The following is a 14,441-nucleotide window of genomic DNA, read 5'->3' on the forward strand; positions in this document are numbered from 1 at the left end:
TTGAAAATGGGCCTGGGGCCAGTAGATCTTCATTGTCTGGGATTTAGAAGCTACAGAGGAGAGTCATGAGCTGTCACCCTTACCTAAGGTTTTATTAAAACATTGCTGTGTGATGTGAGACCCACTGAACAGAGGCTTTCTCACTAGCTGGCTGCACATATCCAATCTCCCCTTTAGCATTGGCATGCTTCCCTTGATTACTTGCAAATTCTGCAGTTGCTTCCTTGAAGGTATTGAGGACCCATAAGACATAGCATGAGAAGAAGTATACCTTAAATATACTAAATGACTGAACCTCTCCAGTCCACTGTGGTAAAGAATTCCACAGATTCATTGCTTTCTGAGAAAATAAATTCCTCCTCATATCTGTCTTAAATGAATGACACCTCAATCTGAGATTATGCCTCTCATCCTCGAGCTAAAAATCACACAACACTAGGTTATAGTCCAACAGGTTTATTTGGAAGTACTAGCTTTTGGAGCACTGCTCCTTCATCAAGTGGTTGTGGAGTATAAGATTAGATCGATTACTTACAGTGTGGAAACAGGCCCTTCGGCCCAACAAGTCCACACCGACCTGCTGAAGCGCACGCACCCAGACCCATTCCCCTACTTTTACCCCTGCACCTAACACTATGGGCAATTTAGTTTGGCCAATTCACCTAACCTGCACATTTTTAGACTGTGGGAGGAAACCAGAGCACCCAGAGGAAACCCATGCAGACATGGGGAGAATGTGCAAACTCCACACAGTCAGCCGCCTGAGGCAGGAATTGAACCCGGGTCTCTAGCACTGTGAGGCAGCAGTGCTAACCACTGTGCCACTGTGATATTATACCTGTTGGACTATAACCTGGCATTGTGATTTTTTTAACTTTGTACACCCCAGTCCAATGCCAGTACCTCCAAATCATTCTAGAGCATAACCGTACATTTTTCCACAGAGGAATTTTTTATATTGTTTGTCATCTGCCAAGTTTTTCCCATTCATTTAACCTGTCCCTCTCCCACTGCAGCATTTTGTCATAGAGATGTACAGCATGGAAACAGACAGTGAGCTTGTAATGCATGATATGCTGAGTATTGTAGCTCCTTTTGTGTTTGAAGTCATTAATATAAGAGGCAGTACTGTATTGCTGGTAGTGCAACGTCAGTAGTTGTAATGAATTAACAAATATTTTTTGCACATTTTTTACTCATTCATGGGATGTAGGCCTCTCTGGCTAAGCCAGCATTTATTGGCCATCCCTAATCACCCATAAGGCATTTAAGGGTCAACCACTTTTCTTTGGGTCTGGAGTCACATGTAGCACAGACAAGGTAAGGATGGTCATTTACCTTCCCTAAAAGACATTTGTGAGCCAGATGGGTTTTTCTGGCAATTGACCATAGTTTCACGGTCATTATTAGACTCTTAATTCCAGATTATTTTTATCAAACTCAAATTCTACCATTTGCTGTGCCAGGATTTAAACGTGGATTCCCAGAATATCAACTGAGTTTCTGGATTAATAGTTCAGTGATAACAACACTAGGCCATTGCCTCCCCTAATGCCTCTCCTAACACGGAGATGTGTGGGACCCAATTTCCTTTGTGGCAATCCTTTGCAGCGGCAAACCTGCAATACAGTCTCACACTCAAAGAGGCATGAGGCACTAAGTAGAAAGTGGCACTTACCTTGGCAGTGCACAGTTCATTCATTTTCTTGTGACACAATGTACAATCTATCCTTTGGTTCCCATGGGAGCTGACTTCCATAAACTCCTCACGTCCAGGCTGCATTTATCAGCTGGGATAGCCTCCTATTGCCATTCCTGAGAAACAGTACATCCCATCTCCACAAATGTCCTGTGGGAGTCCCCATAGGAAGATGTCATTGAACTATGGGCTGTCTTTGGCAGGTGTGTGAGATCTCCAGGGGATGGATGGATGGAAGAGCTGTTCACTATTTCTCTTGAGTTACAGCGAATAAAATGCTGTTTAGATGCCTTTTGAATATGGTCCTGGATGCCTAAGGGAGAACCTCATGTGCACCTCCACAAAGATTGTCAAAAAAAGAAAATTCCACCCAGTGGGCCAAACGTCCTCAGTCTCCTCAATATTTCATGATTTTATGGACAATTATTGTCAGACTTCATGTGGCTGTCTTTCACATTTCTTTATGGACTTGAACCCTGGTGCAATTTGGACCATCCACAGTCACTTTCATTTTCATACACTCTAGATCCATTAGGGTTTGGAGGTTGTGGATTCCATTGAACAATTCAAAAGTTGGTTGATCTTTTTCTGGAATTTCCTTCATTAAGAATCCCATTGCCCTCTTCCAAGTATTTATCCAAACCTAGTGACCTGGCTTTCTGCTGGCCAGAGAGTCTTTATGGCAGCATAAATACGAGTTGCACAGAGAGATTCACAGAATCCCTATTGTAGCACACTCGAAAGAAATTGTCTAGAAAATCAAATTTTCCATTGGACAATTCTTCTAACCTAGAAACTACTGAAACACTTCATTTAAATCAGAGATTTCAGAAGGTTGCAATGAAATTAAGTAAGATAGTTACTCAAAAAGAGTTAGAGTGACTATTAAACTGACCCAATGTTGACCACATACATAGCAACTACTCTTTCATCAGATCATCATTTAAAAGGCATCTGGATGGGTATGTGAATAGGAAGGGTTTGGAGAGATATGGGTCAGGTGCTAGCAGGTGGGACTAGATTGGAGTGGGAATATATGGACATCGTGAACGAGTTGGACCAAAGGGTCTGTTTCCGAGCTGTACATCTCTATGACTCTATCCCACATACCCCTTAAACATTAACCTGACATTCCCAGGATCTGACTCCTCTTATGCCCTCCAGACCAGATTGAACTGAGCCTGACCTGACCGCACCAAACATCCCCACCACTCTGACTTGAAATCCCACCCCTACCTCCCCACCCTGAGCTGCATCTGTCCTGACTCAAACTCCACTGCTGCCAGATGTGACCCATCCACTTCCTTCCCTCTACTTGCTGCCAAACCTAATTTGACACTTCCCCTTCCCATAGCAGATGTTTCCTAGCACCCCTGGACCCCTGCTAGAATTCTTTGAGGAAGTAATGAACAGGTTAGATCAAGGAGAGCCAATGGATATTATCTACTTGGATTTCAAGAAGGTCTTTGACAAGGTGCCACCTATGAGGCTACTGAATAAGATAAGGGCCCTTGGTGTCAGAGGCAATGTGCTGGCATGAATAGAAGATTGGCTATCTGGCAGAAAGCAGAGAGTGGCAGCTGGTGACAGTGGTGTTCCACAAGGCTCAGTGTTGGGACCACAGTTTTTCACTTTATACATTAACAATTGAGATGATGGAACTGAGGGCATTCGGGCTACGTTTGCAGACAATACAAAGATAGGTAGAGGAACGGGTAGATGAAGAAGGATTTGGACAGGTTAACAGAGTGGGCAAAGAAATGGAAGATGGAATACAACATGGCAAAGTGTGAGGTCATGCATCTTGTAGGAAGAATAGAGGCATGGACTATTTTCTAAATGGGGAGAAAATTTGGAAGTCTGAAGTGCAAAGTGACTTGGAAGTTCGAGACCAGGATTCTCTCAAGGTAAACTTGCAGGTTGAGTCAGTAGTTAGGAAGTCAAAATGCAATGCTGGCATTTATTTTGAAAGGACTTGAATATAAAAGCAGGGATGTATTTTTGAGGTTCTATAAGGCTCTGGTCAGACCACATTTGGAGTGTTGTGTGCAATTCTAGGTCCCATATCTCAGGAAGGATGTACTGGCCCTGGAACATGTTCAGAGGATGTTCACAAAAATGGTCATAGGAATGAAAAGCTTAACATATGAGAATGTTTGAAGACTCTAGGTCTATACTCGATGGAGTTTAAAAGGATGAGGGGGCAGTCTAATTGAAACATACAGAATACTGAATGGCCTGGACAGAGTAGACGTTGGGAAGATATTTCCAATGATAGGAGAGACTAAGACCCAAGGGCACAGCCTGAGAGGAAAGGGAAGACCCTTTAGAATAGAGATAAGGAGAAACTTCTTCAGCCAGAGAGTGGTGAATCTATGGAATTCATTGCCACAGAGCCTGTGGAAGCCAGATATTTAAGACAGAGATAGATAGGTTCTTGAGTATCAAATGGATTGAGGGTTATTGGGAGAAAGCAGGAGAATTGGAGAAAGCTGGAGAAACATACCAGCCATGATTGAATGGCGGAGCAGACCCAACGGGCTGAATCACCTAATTTCTGCTCCTATGTCTTATGGACCCAATCCATGCCAACCAGACTGGACTTGACTCACTGCCACCAGAGCTGAACTAACAATCCACCTTCCCAGCCGGACCTGACCTGACTGAAACTTTCTGATGCTGAACACAATCTCTGCCCTTCCCAGAACTGACCATACCAGACTGGATGACAGTCCTACAGAAACTTGACCCGACACAACCCTCATATCCTGGAACGGACCCAAAAATTCCATTTCCCCCAACGACTTTCAGACCTGGCCAGATATCCCTTCCCGCTCCTCCACAGGAGCTGATTCTCCTTGCAGCCCCCACCCTCACCCCACCCACCTCTTGCCAAACCCATTTTTCCTCACCCACCCTGATCTGCCCTAAACACTGCATCACTTTGCCACCTTGCATCATGGAATTCTACCAATTGATATTGCTTCCCATTTCCATTTGACATCCTACTGACCCGACACCTTACTCATCTCTATTCCTTCCAAGCTTTGTGTCTGAAATTAGTGTCAGAATGACAAGCGCAGCATTGACGTCCTGTTACGGAGCTCGGGGGCCCATGCAGCCAGAAGGAAAATTAGAGGGAATGTTGCTGTTTTCCGTAAATACTTGAATCTTAACCTCTATGTATCTGGTGTCTTACTTCTGGCACACTATCCTGTCCTCAGCTGATACCATACCCTGCTGGCACCCTAACCCCAGCATCCTACTTAGCAGTGCCCTATTTCCCTACCCATCTGGCACCCTACCCTCACAGCATTCTAACATCACTCTGAGCTTATATACATATTGATTCACAGCAGCCATTAAAGTTGGTTTCAGAATGGTTAAATTTCAGAGTACAGCAACTGACTGCTGTGAAAAGTGGATGTGGTTTGCCTTTCTCTGACAGTTCTGCACTGTGAGATAGTTGCCAGATTTGGTTCTGCATTGCTGAGACAGCCCTGAGCAGAATTTCGTCTCAGAAATGTGGTGTTCCTTTCTTTGGTTTCTCCAGTTAAAAAGAAGAGCTGGAGTGGCAGTTTGTATGGGATAGCAAGTGCTTGGCAAATTCAGCCCAGTAGCACGTTCAGGAGGTGTCCAAATTACATGTGACCTGTCACAATGGTACTAACCACCTACTGTCAGTATTTTATGATGGTATATTTTAACACCAGACCTGAATGAATTTACCTAAAGTACAACCATGAATTTATTTATTGATTATATTAATAATTTAGACAAAGGAACTAAATATAATATTTCCAAGTTTGCAAACAACATAAAGCTGGGTAGGTGGGTGAACTGTGAGGACGATACAGAGATGCTACAGTGTGACTTGGACAAGTTTGGAGAGTGGGCAAATGCATGGAAGATTAAGTATAATGTGGATAAATGTGAGATTATCCATTTCGGTAGCAAAAACCGGAAGGTGGATTACCTGAATGGCAATAGACTAGCAAAGGGGGAGGTGCTTTGAAACCTGAGCATCCTTGTACACCAGCGCTGAAAATAAGCATGCAGATGCAACAGGCAGTGAAGAAGGCAAATTGTATGTTGGTCTTGATAGCAAGAAGATTTGAATACAGGAGAAGGGATATCTTCCTGCAATTCTACAGGCCCTTGGTGAGAGCATTCCTGGAGTATTGTGTGCAGTTTTGGCCTCCTTATCTAAGGAAGCATGTTCTGGTTATGGAGGTATTGCAAAAAAAGATTTACCAAATTCGTTCCTTGAATGGTATGACTGACATTTGAAGAGAGAATGGATTAGTCAGAAATGTAAGGGGGATCTGAGAAATCTATAAAATTCTAACAGGGTTAGACAGGGTAAACACAGGAAAGATGTTTTCATTGACTGGGATGTCCAGAACCAGTGGTCACAGTAGAAAGATGCAGGGGTAGGCTATTTTGGACTGAGATGAGGAGAAATTTCTTCACCCATGGAATAGTGAACCTGTGGAATTCTCTGACACAGAAAGCAGTTGAGGCCAAAACCTTGAATGTTTTCAAGAAACAGATATAATTCTTAGGGCTAAAGGGATCAAGGGGTATGGGGAGAAGTGGTGAGTAGGATGATTAGCCATGATCATATTGAAGGACAGAACAGGCTCAATGGGCTGAGGGCCTACTCCTGTTCCTATTTTCTACATTCCTATTTTATATTCCATTTAATTTTGATATATATTGTGAAAGTCTAAGTCACATGCAGAATAAATAAAATGATCCCCATTCTTCATTACACTTCATTATATGCAGAAAGGTTGCATTTAAATATTATAACCATAATTGACTTAAGTCTAATCGAAGTGTGTCTGTGATGCTTATTTGGTCATAAATAATCTCTAAGTAAATGGGAGTATACTATAGTGTATGTAATAGCTTACTATTGGACAGAACAATCAACAAATAAATTAAGGAAGTTGCCATATATTTCAACTGATTTTTTACATATACCAAAGATTCTTAAAAAGCATCTTCCAAACTCACGACCACTTCCATCAAGAAGAACAAGGGCAACAAGTACTTGGGAACACCACTACCTGTAAATCACCCTCCAAGCCACTCACCCTGACTTGGAAATATACCGCTATTCCTGCACAGTCGTTGGGTCAAAATTCTGGCATTGAGGGTCAACCCACAGTAAGTGGATTGCAGCGATTCAAAAGACAGCTCACCACCCCCTTCTCAAGGGCAAATAGGGATGGACTATCAATGCTGGCCAGTCAGCGATGTCCAAGTCCCACAAATGAATGAAAAAAATTGCTGAAGTAATCCATTCAGAGATCAGGAAGGTTAACATCCAGTCAGAATTTAAGGAAATCTTAATACTTGGAGTTTGTACAGAAACAGAACTAATAGAAACCAAATAAAGAACTTTAACTTTTGTAATATTTTCTAATTCTTGAGGATATTCCAAAGTGCGACACAGCTGAAGTATTTCTTTTGGAAAGAGAAATTTCCAAATTTCCACAGCTGAAGTATTTCTTTTTGACAAGCCAGCATAAGGAGCTAGGCACTCAATGGTAATGTCTGAGTGATTATCTAAGTATATAGAAGAATATGCATAAGACAAATGAAATTTGTGAGTCAAAAATTGATTTGGGAGAAGTGGGCTCTGGATATTAGGGTACATGCAGCACTGCTTGGGAAGGTGGGGAGTGCAGTATGCCCCCATTGGAACATTACGTACGTAACCTGTGCTGGGACAAGGTTTTTGGAAACATACAGCTAGCAGTGGTAGAGTGGGCTTTAAACTATACATGTTGAGGATCAAGCTTGTGTAGATATAGCAAATTGAAGCATAGAGTTAAATCAGGAGAGCAAAATAGTAACATACTACAATAATGGTGTCATAATGAAGTCATAATGAAGGTCAGAGAACAGCAGAAATGGACAGATTGGATAAACCTAAGAATACATCAGCAGTCAAGATTAGATGTTAGAAAGATAACAAAGAAACCAAACTAAAGGCTCTATATCCGAATATGCTTAGCTCTCATAGCAAAGTCAATAAATTAATAATATATTTTGAAATAAACATACGATCGGATAGCCATGAAGAGACATGGCTTCTGGGTAACAAGGATTGGATCCTGAATATTGAGGGTTATATGACATTCAAGAAGAATAGGATGCTAGATAAAGATCAAAGGGTTCGCACAACTAGATGACATTGCTGCAATAGTTAGAGATTCCCTTGGTCCAGAAAATCAGGATACAGAGTTGGTTTGGGTGGAGATGAAGAATAGTCAGGCAAGGATTCATGAGTAAATGCAATGTAGAATGAAATGTACAAAATTGAATATTGTGTGCTTTTAGTAAAGGGACAGCAACACTAATGGGTGATTTTAGTTCAAATATAAACTAGAAACGTCAGGTTGGCAAAGGTAACCTGGATGAGGAGTTCATAAAATGAAATGTTTTCTTAGAGCAATACATTCTGAAGATTTCTCTCTAAAAATACGACATAGATGACAATGTGTGGGAGACCCCCATTCAGAAGAACTTAACTTGGAGGAATGTCCTGTGTAAAGCATTTAATTATTTGAAATGGAATAGGAACCAGAGAAAGGAATGCCAAGGATCGATTCCACCTCCCAGAAACCCCTGCCATATGTGTGATCAGAGATGCAGCTCTAGGGTCAGGCTTATGAGCCATACATAGACTCACAGAACCCACAACCAGTGACACTGCATTTCCTCTGTGGACAGTCATACTCATTAGCAAGTTATTCCTGCTGCTGCCAACATTCTGTAACCAACCAGCAAACAGGGGCGTATCCTAGACATTTTTGTAAGCTGACAGGCTTAATTATTGACCTAAAGTAAAGGTACCCCGATGTGGCTGTGATCACAGTATAAATAAAATTTATATTCAATTTGAAAGGGAGAAGGCTGGATATGTTAAACTTAAAGTAAGGGGAACCATATGGGCATAAAACTGAGACTACAGAGACATAGTGGTGGATGTTTCAGAATAAGTATATTCCTACACTAAAGATTTATTCTTCGGGAAAGACCTAGTAAAGTTAAGGAAAGCATCAAACCTAGGGTAAAAACCATGTATTTATGCAAAGGTGAATGGCAGGTCAGAGATCATTGAACAAAGAACAGTACAGCAATAAACATGCCCTTTGGCCCACCAAGACTGTGTCATAGAGATGTACATCATGGAAACAGACCCTTAGGTCAAACTCATCCATGCTGACTAGATATCCTAAACTAAGCTAGTCCCATTTGCCAGCACTTGGTCCATATCCCTCTAAACCCTTCCTATTCATATATCCATCCAGATGTTTTTTAAATGTTGTATTTGTACCAGCCTCCACTACTTCCTGTCACAGATCATTCCATTCACACATACCCTCTGCTCGAAAAGTTAACATTCAAGTCCTTTTTACATTTTTCCCCTCTCACCTTAACTCCATGCCCTCTAGTTTTGGACTCCCCTACCATCAATCCATCAAATTGTCAGGATAGTGTGCGTGTGTGCACTCATTGCCAAGAGAGTGTGCCTCAGCAGATTAGTCTTCAGGGCTAGGGGTTGCAGGCTCTAAGTTAGCCACTAATGGACAGCATTTTGATGTCTTTGATATCACCTTTGCACATGGAGGGAACCAAACATTAAGATTGTTGATGGAGGAGAGACAGAAGTGTCATCATGACCCAATGCCATGTGTGCACATTGTTCACCCTGCTTTCAGATGGTGTAGTAGGCTCTCAGTGCTGACCTCCAGGTGTGGTGTCTCACATGTAGCAATGAAGTGCTGCTGGAACATGCTAAAATGCAGTTATTGTCTGCACACAAAGACAATGTCTGCCATACTGTCTGCCATGGAGGTAGCCAGATGCTTGCAGGATTCACTGCACTGATGCAGCTTCTGAGGCTGTGGGGGTCATTGTTACCCATGTACCTGACTGCCACTGCAGCTCCGCCTTGTGTATTGGATTGAAGTTCCTAATTGCAGACATCACAGGGTCATCACCTGTCGGGGTTGAAGTCCAGCTATCTAGGCTGTTTGTAGCCAGCTGCAGAGCTGTCACAGTAAGATGATCATCAGGTGATGTACCGCAATTACTATGTTTACAGTTTGAAATCAGGGGCAGTCTAGCAGAACCAGCAAGGCAATAAGGAGAGAAGGAATTGCAACCAATGGTTAGGCATGGTGTACAAGGCAGAAGAACGCCTCATCATTTGTCTTGGGACCCTCCATCCACATGGGATCAATGTGGATTTCACCAGTTTCCCCATCTCCCCTCCCCTCACCTTATCCTAGATCCAACCCTCCAACTTGGCACTGCCCTTTTGAACTGTCCTACCTGTCCATCTTCCACATATCCATTCCACTCTTCACTCTGACCTATCACCATCACCCCACCTTCATCTACCTATTGCCTTCCCAGCTACCTTTCCCCCACCCCCACACCCCTCCCATTTATTTCTCAGCCCCCTTGGGTTCCCCACATATTCGTAATGAAGAGCTTATACTCGAAACAATGGCACTCTTGCTCCTCGGATGCTGCCTGACTGGCTGTGCTTTTCCAGCACCACACTTTTGGACTCTCTAGGTAGATATCTGCTGAGTAGAGAGTTGTTGCGAAATGACATGTGGTAAGATGAGCAGATGCAAGATGTCAGATGTGAGAGATGCCATCAGGTTGGATAGGTAATGTGGCAAGTTTGGTTAATGAGGATGAGAAAACTAATTAGGCCTTGCTTGCAAAAAAAATTCAGAAATACTCATCACTGTTAAGATTAAAGAAAAACAATATAAGTATCAACTTTTAGAATTCTACAACTGTGCCTTGCATGATGTTTTTCTCTTCCACATTGATTTTATCAACCATTTTCAAAAGAACTTTTTTGACACTTTAGAACTATGATATTCAAAATGCACCATGACAACCATGCAGAAAAGAACCAGAAATTTCTAACCGCTATGAGAAATTCACTTTTATGAAGTGGTTAATGTTAACTTAATATTCTGATTGAGCAACTAACACAAACGGCTGAGTCTTGTCATATTTTGACAAAGTTCCAATTTTGTCAAATTTCATGGAGGGTTTCTCTCTGTGAGGCCCAGCGAGATTTCTTGCTATTTTGCGTCCAAACTCACCTCATTAACTTTCAACCCCACCCGTACGGTGACGCTCTTGTCCAATTTTACCTCTCACCATACTGGAAAAATCTTGCAACTGCTGGAATATGCCAGGATAGACTGTCATCTCTAGTGCTAGAACCATCTTTAAAAGACTATTACACGTTTGGATAAGCATTGTCAGTTCAGAGTTCCCCTCTCGGTGACTGATATTTGCCTTGAACATGGCAGAGAGGTGGGCAAGTTGCACCTGATTTTGAGCACAGGGTGATGCAGAGAAGGGCCATCCTCTTCCAAAAGGACTAGCAGTGGAGACCATGATACCATGCCCTGCCAGTTCTGGATTGAGGTCTCTACGTGAGCCAGTGGAGTCTCAACATATCTGGATGAATGCCCAGCAATGTGGGAAGAATGGCTTCCTCCACACATGAGTATACCTGATATCACCTCTTCCTCAGTGCTGCCTACTGATTCAGCAGTTTTGCCCCACCTGTGCCAGCACTAATTGCTCTGACACTGCCATTCACCTCATTCAATCCTTCCTGGAGAAGAGGGCAGAAATCACCTAGACAAGTAGCATGCTGTCAACATTCAGCTCCTCACCCCTACGAGAGGATTCTGACCCTGACTATCCCAAGCCTTGGGACTGACATTGGAGATTGCCTTTGACTTAATGTAGAGGGACTCCCTTACTGACGATTGCCTCCCTTAACTTGACTAATAACTGCCAATAATCATGACAAACATCCTGGCTTTGTGTTTTTGCTAAATGGCAAGGCAATGGCTATGAGCCTGGTAACTCTGGCCGAGGGGTAAACTATTAAAAGGCAAGGTAAGATTGGGATGTAGCAAGCATCCATGTAGGCCCAAAGTGAGTGAGAGATAAGAAAGCAAGGGATAATCCTGAGATGTGACCTGAATGAATCTGTGAGCTGGATGCCTGTCCCTGTGTTCAAAGTGTCCTTGCTGTAGCATTTCATTGCACTCTGAAGTGCACCTTTAAGTGCAGAGGATTCTGTAAGTGGTTAGGAAACATACCATGATGGGCCTCAGAGGCTGTCATATTTCAGATGCCAGTATCCACAGATATGGGGGGCATGCAGCTGGTGCCCTGGAGTATGCCATGAGGTTTTTTGTTTGCCACTTGTTCAAGGTGATGGTTGGAAGGAGTAAGTGGTGAGATGAAGTCGCTAAGTCCCTTTCTGACTTCCCTGTCTGGTATCATGGATATCTAGTTTGCTTGCAACAGTAGTAGGATAGGAAGCTGCACATCAATGAGACATGATTTGCAGTTAATCAGGCCGACAACACGCAATAATCCCTGTTAATAAGACCATAAAATATAGGAGCAGAATTAGGCCATTCAGCCCATCGAGTCTGCTCTCATCATTGACAAGCAAGAATCTCATTTCCTCGCCTGCAGCTCTGTTGAAAAATGCAACAGGTTACTCCTAACCCTGAGACAGGTCTTGCCCAACTTCACATGTAATTCTCCCAGAATTCTTGCTATCGTCTATCGTTCAACCTCCAAAAAGAATCTGCCTGATCAAATTTGCTATTAATTTGACACTTACAAGATTTCACCTTAACTGAAGTCAATGCAAAGTAGGATTAGTTTAAATATAAAATGAAGGTAAAATATGCATGATCGATCTGATTTCTTACCCTGGTTCGGAAAGAATTTCCCAAGTTTAATTTTTATAACTGATCAAAGTTTGTGAGAAGATTTGTAGCTCGGGTGCTCGTTGCTGTGGTTCTGTTCGCCGAGCTGGAAGTTTTTGTTGCAAACGTTTCGTCCCCTGTCTAGGTGACATCCTCAGAGCTTGGGAGCCTCCTGTGAAGCGCTTCTGTGGTGTTTCCTCCGGCATTTATAGTGGCCTGTCCCTGCCGCTTCCGGTTGTCAGTTTCAGCTGTCCGCTGTAGTGGCCAGTATATTGGGTCCAGGTCTATGTGTTTGTTGATGGAGTTTGTGGATGAGTGCCATGCTTCTAGGAATTCCCTGGCTGTTCTTTGTTTCGCTTGCCCTATAATGGTAGTGTTGTCCCAGTCAAATTCATGTTGCTTGTCGTCTGCGTGTGCGGCTACTAGGGATAGCTGGTCGTGTCGTTTCGTGGCTAGTTGATGTTCGTGGATGCGGATCGTTAGCTGTCTTCCTGTTTGTCCTATGTAGTGTTTTGTGCAGTCTTTGCATGGGATTTTGTACACTGATTTTATAACTGATCTTTTAAAAACTAATGGTGGCAAGTGGAGATGTCTCCTTAAGGGTACCTAATTATTGATGCTACAGGCATCATGGTTATGTTGGGCAAACTAAATGGAACAACTAGTCATTTCCTACCTATCAATTTCATCTGTTCGTATCTGATCATGCTAGTTCCTTATATAGCTGATTAGATTAAAAGTATCCCATTCAAGCTACATATTTAAATTCGGCATTTCTACTTACTTTAATATGTTTCTCACATTTCACCAGTTGAATGAAGAACATAATTGCAATCAAATACTTGAGCATTATGTTTGGGTGAGATTTTATATCGAATTCAAGAGCACTGGGCAGTAGTTGTTGCTTTTTTTGGTGTAATGTCAAACAGTAAGATGGAAAAGATTATTGTACAATAGAAAAGAAATGTTGGTCTTGAAATCAATATTGGAGCACTTTAGATGTTTCCTCTAAACTGTATCATTGTTTTTCCAAACTGATAATATTTCATTGGATTGGTGTGATAATTCATTCTCAATGTTAATTTGCAACCTGGTTCACATATGAGCATTTAATAGAAAGGGAAATGACTCATTTTGTGGAGCTAAATTCCATATCACAATTGAGCCTGGATTACATCCAGCTCTATTTGGGGTCTGATGATATCCAGACAGGTACTTAAATCAGGCATTAGTCTTTTACAAACTCTGCCCTGCACTGATCAGTGCTGAGTGGATTTACACTGTATGATTCACTCAAATTTTCTTGCATTTCTGACAGCTTAACTGATGGTTGCCAACAAAAAGACACTTTTTAAATACATTTAATACATACATTTACATTGTATGACTACTACTCCCAGTTTCTCAGTGCTGGTAGCAACTACTGCTGTCCTGCATTAGCTCTTCTTACCATTACTTGCTTGAGGGAGGAAAGAACCTGCCCCAATTTATAGGCCACTTAGCTTTCTTTAAAAAATATGCTGAAAGCTTGCTGGAAATTTGCTGATGACAACTAAGGCTAGGTATGTTAACCTCAGGCCCCCAGCTTACACCATGCATTCTTAACACTCCAAGCATTTGTAGCCTAAAGAACAACGTAAATTAGAGAGGTAAGGTGTCAGGAACCTGAGCAGGGAGGCAGGAGTGAAGGAAATAATGATATTTAGAACAAACATAGAAATGTAGGAAGCTAAAGTGGAAGATAGAGGAAATACAGCTAGCATGAAATAGGACTGAAGCATAAAAAATGTGTGAAACAGATTTCCTACAGTGCAGAAGCCCAGCAAGTCTGCACTGAACATCCACTCACCTACCCCATACCCCAAGCCTGCATTTCCCCTGACTAATCCACTTAGCTTACACATCCCTGCACACTATGGACAATTTAGCACAGCCAATCTACCTAA

This window comes from Chiloscyllium plagiosum, unplaced genomic scaffold (genome assembly GCF_037043375.1).
Source record: "Chiloscyllium plagiosum isolate Xiang-an unplaced genomic scaffold, Cpla_swu_hap1 HiC_scaffold_15, whole genome shotgun sequence".
Taxonomy (NCBI): Eukaryota; Metazoa; Chordata; class Chondrichthyes; order Orectolobiformes; family Hemiscylliidae; genus Chiloscyllium; species Chiloscyllium plagiosum.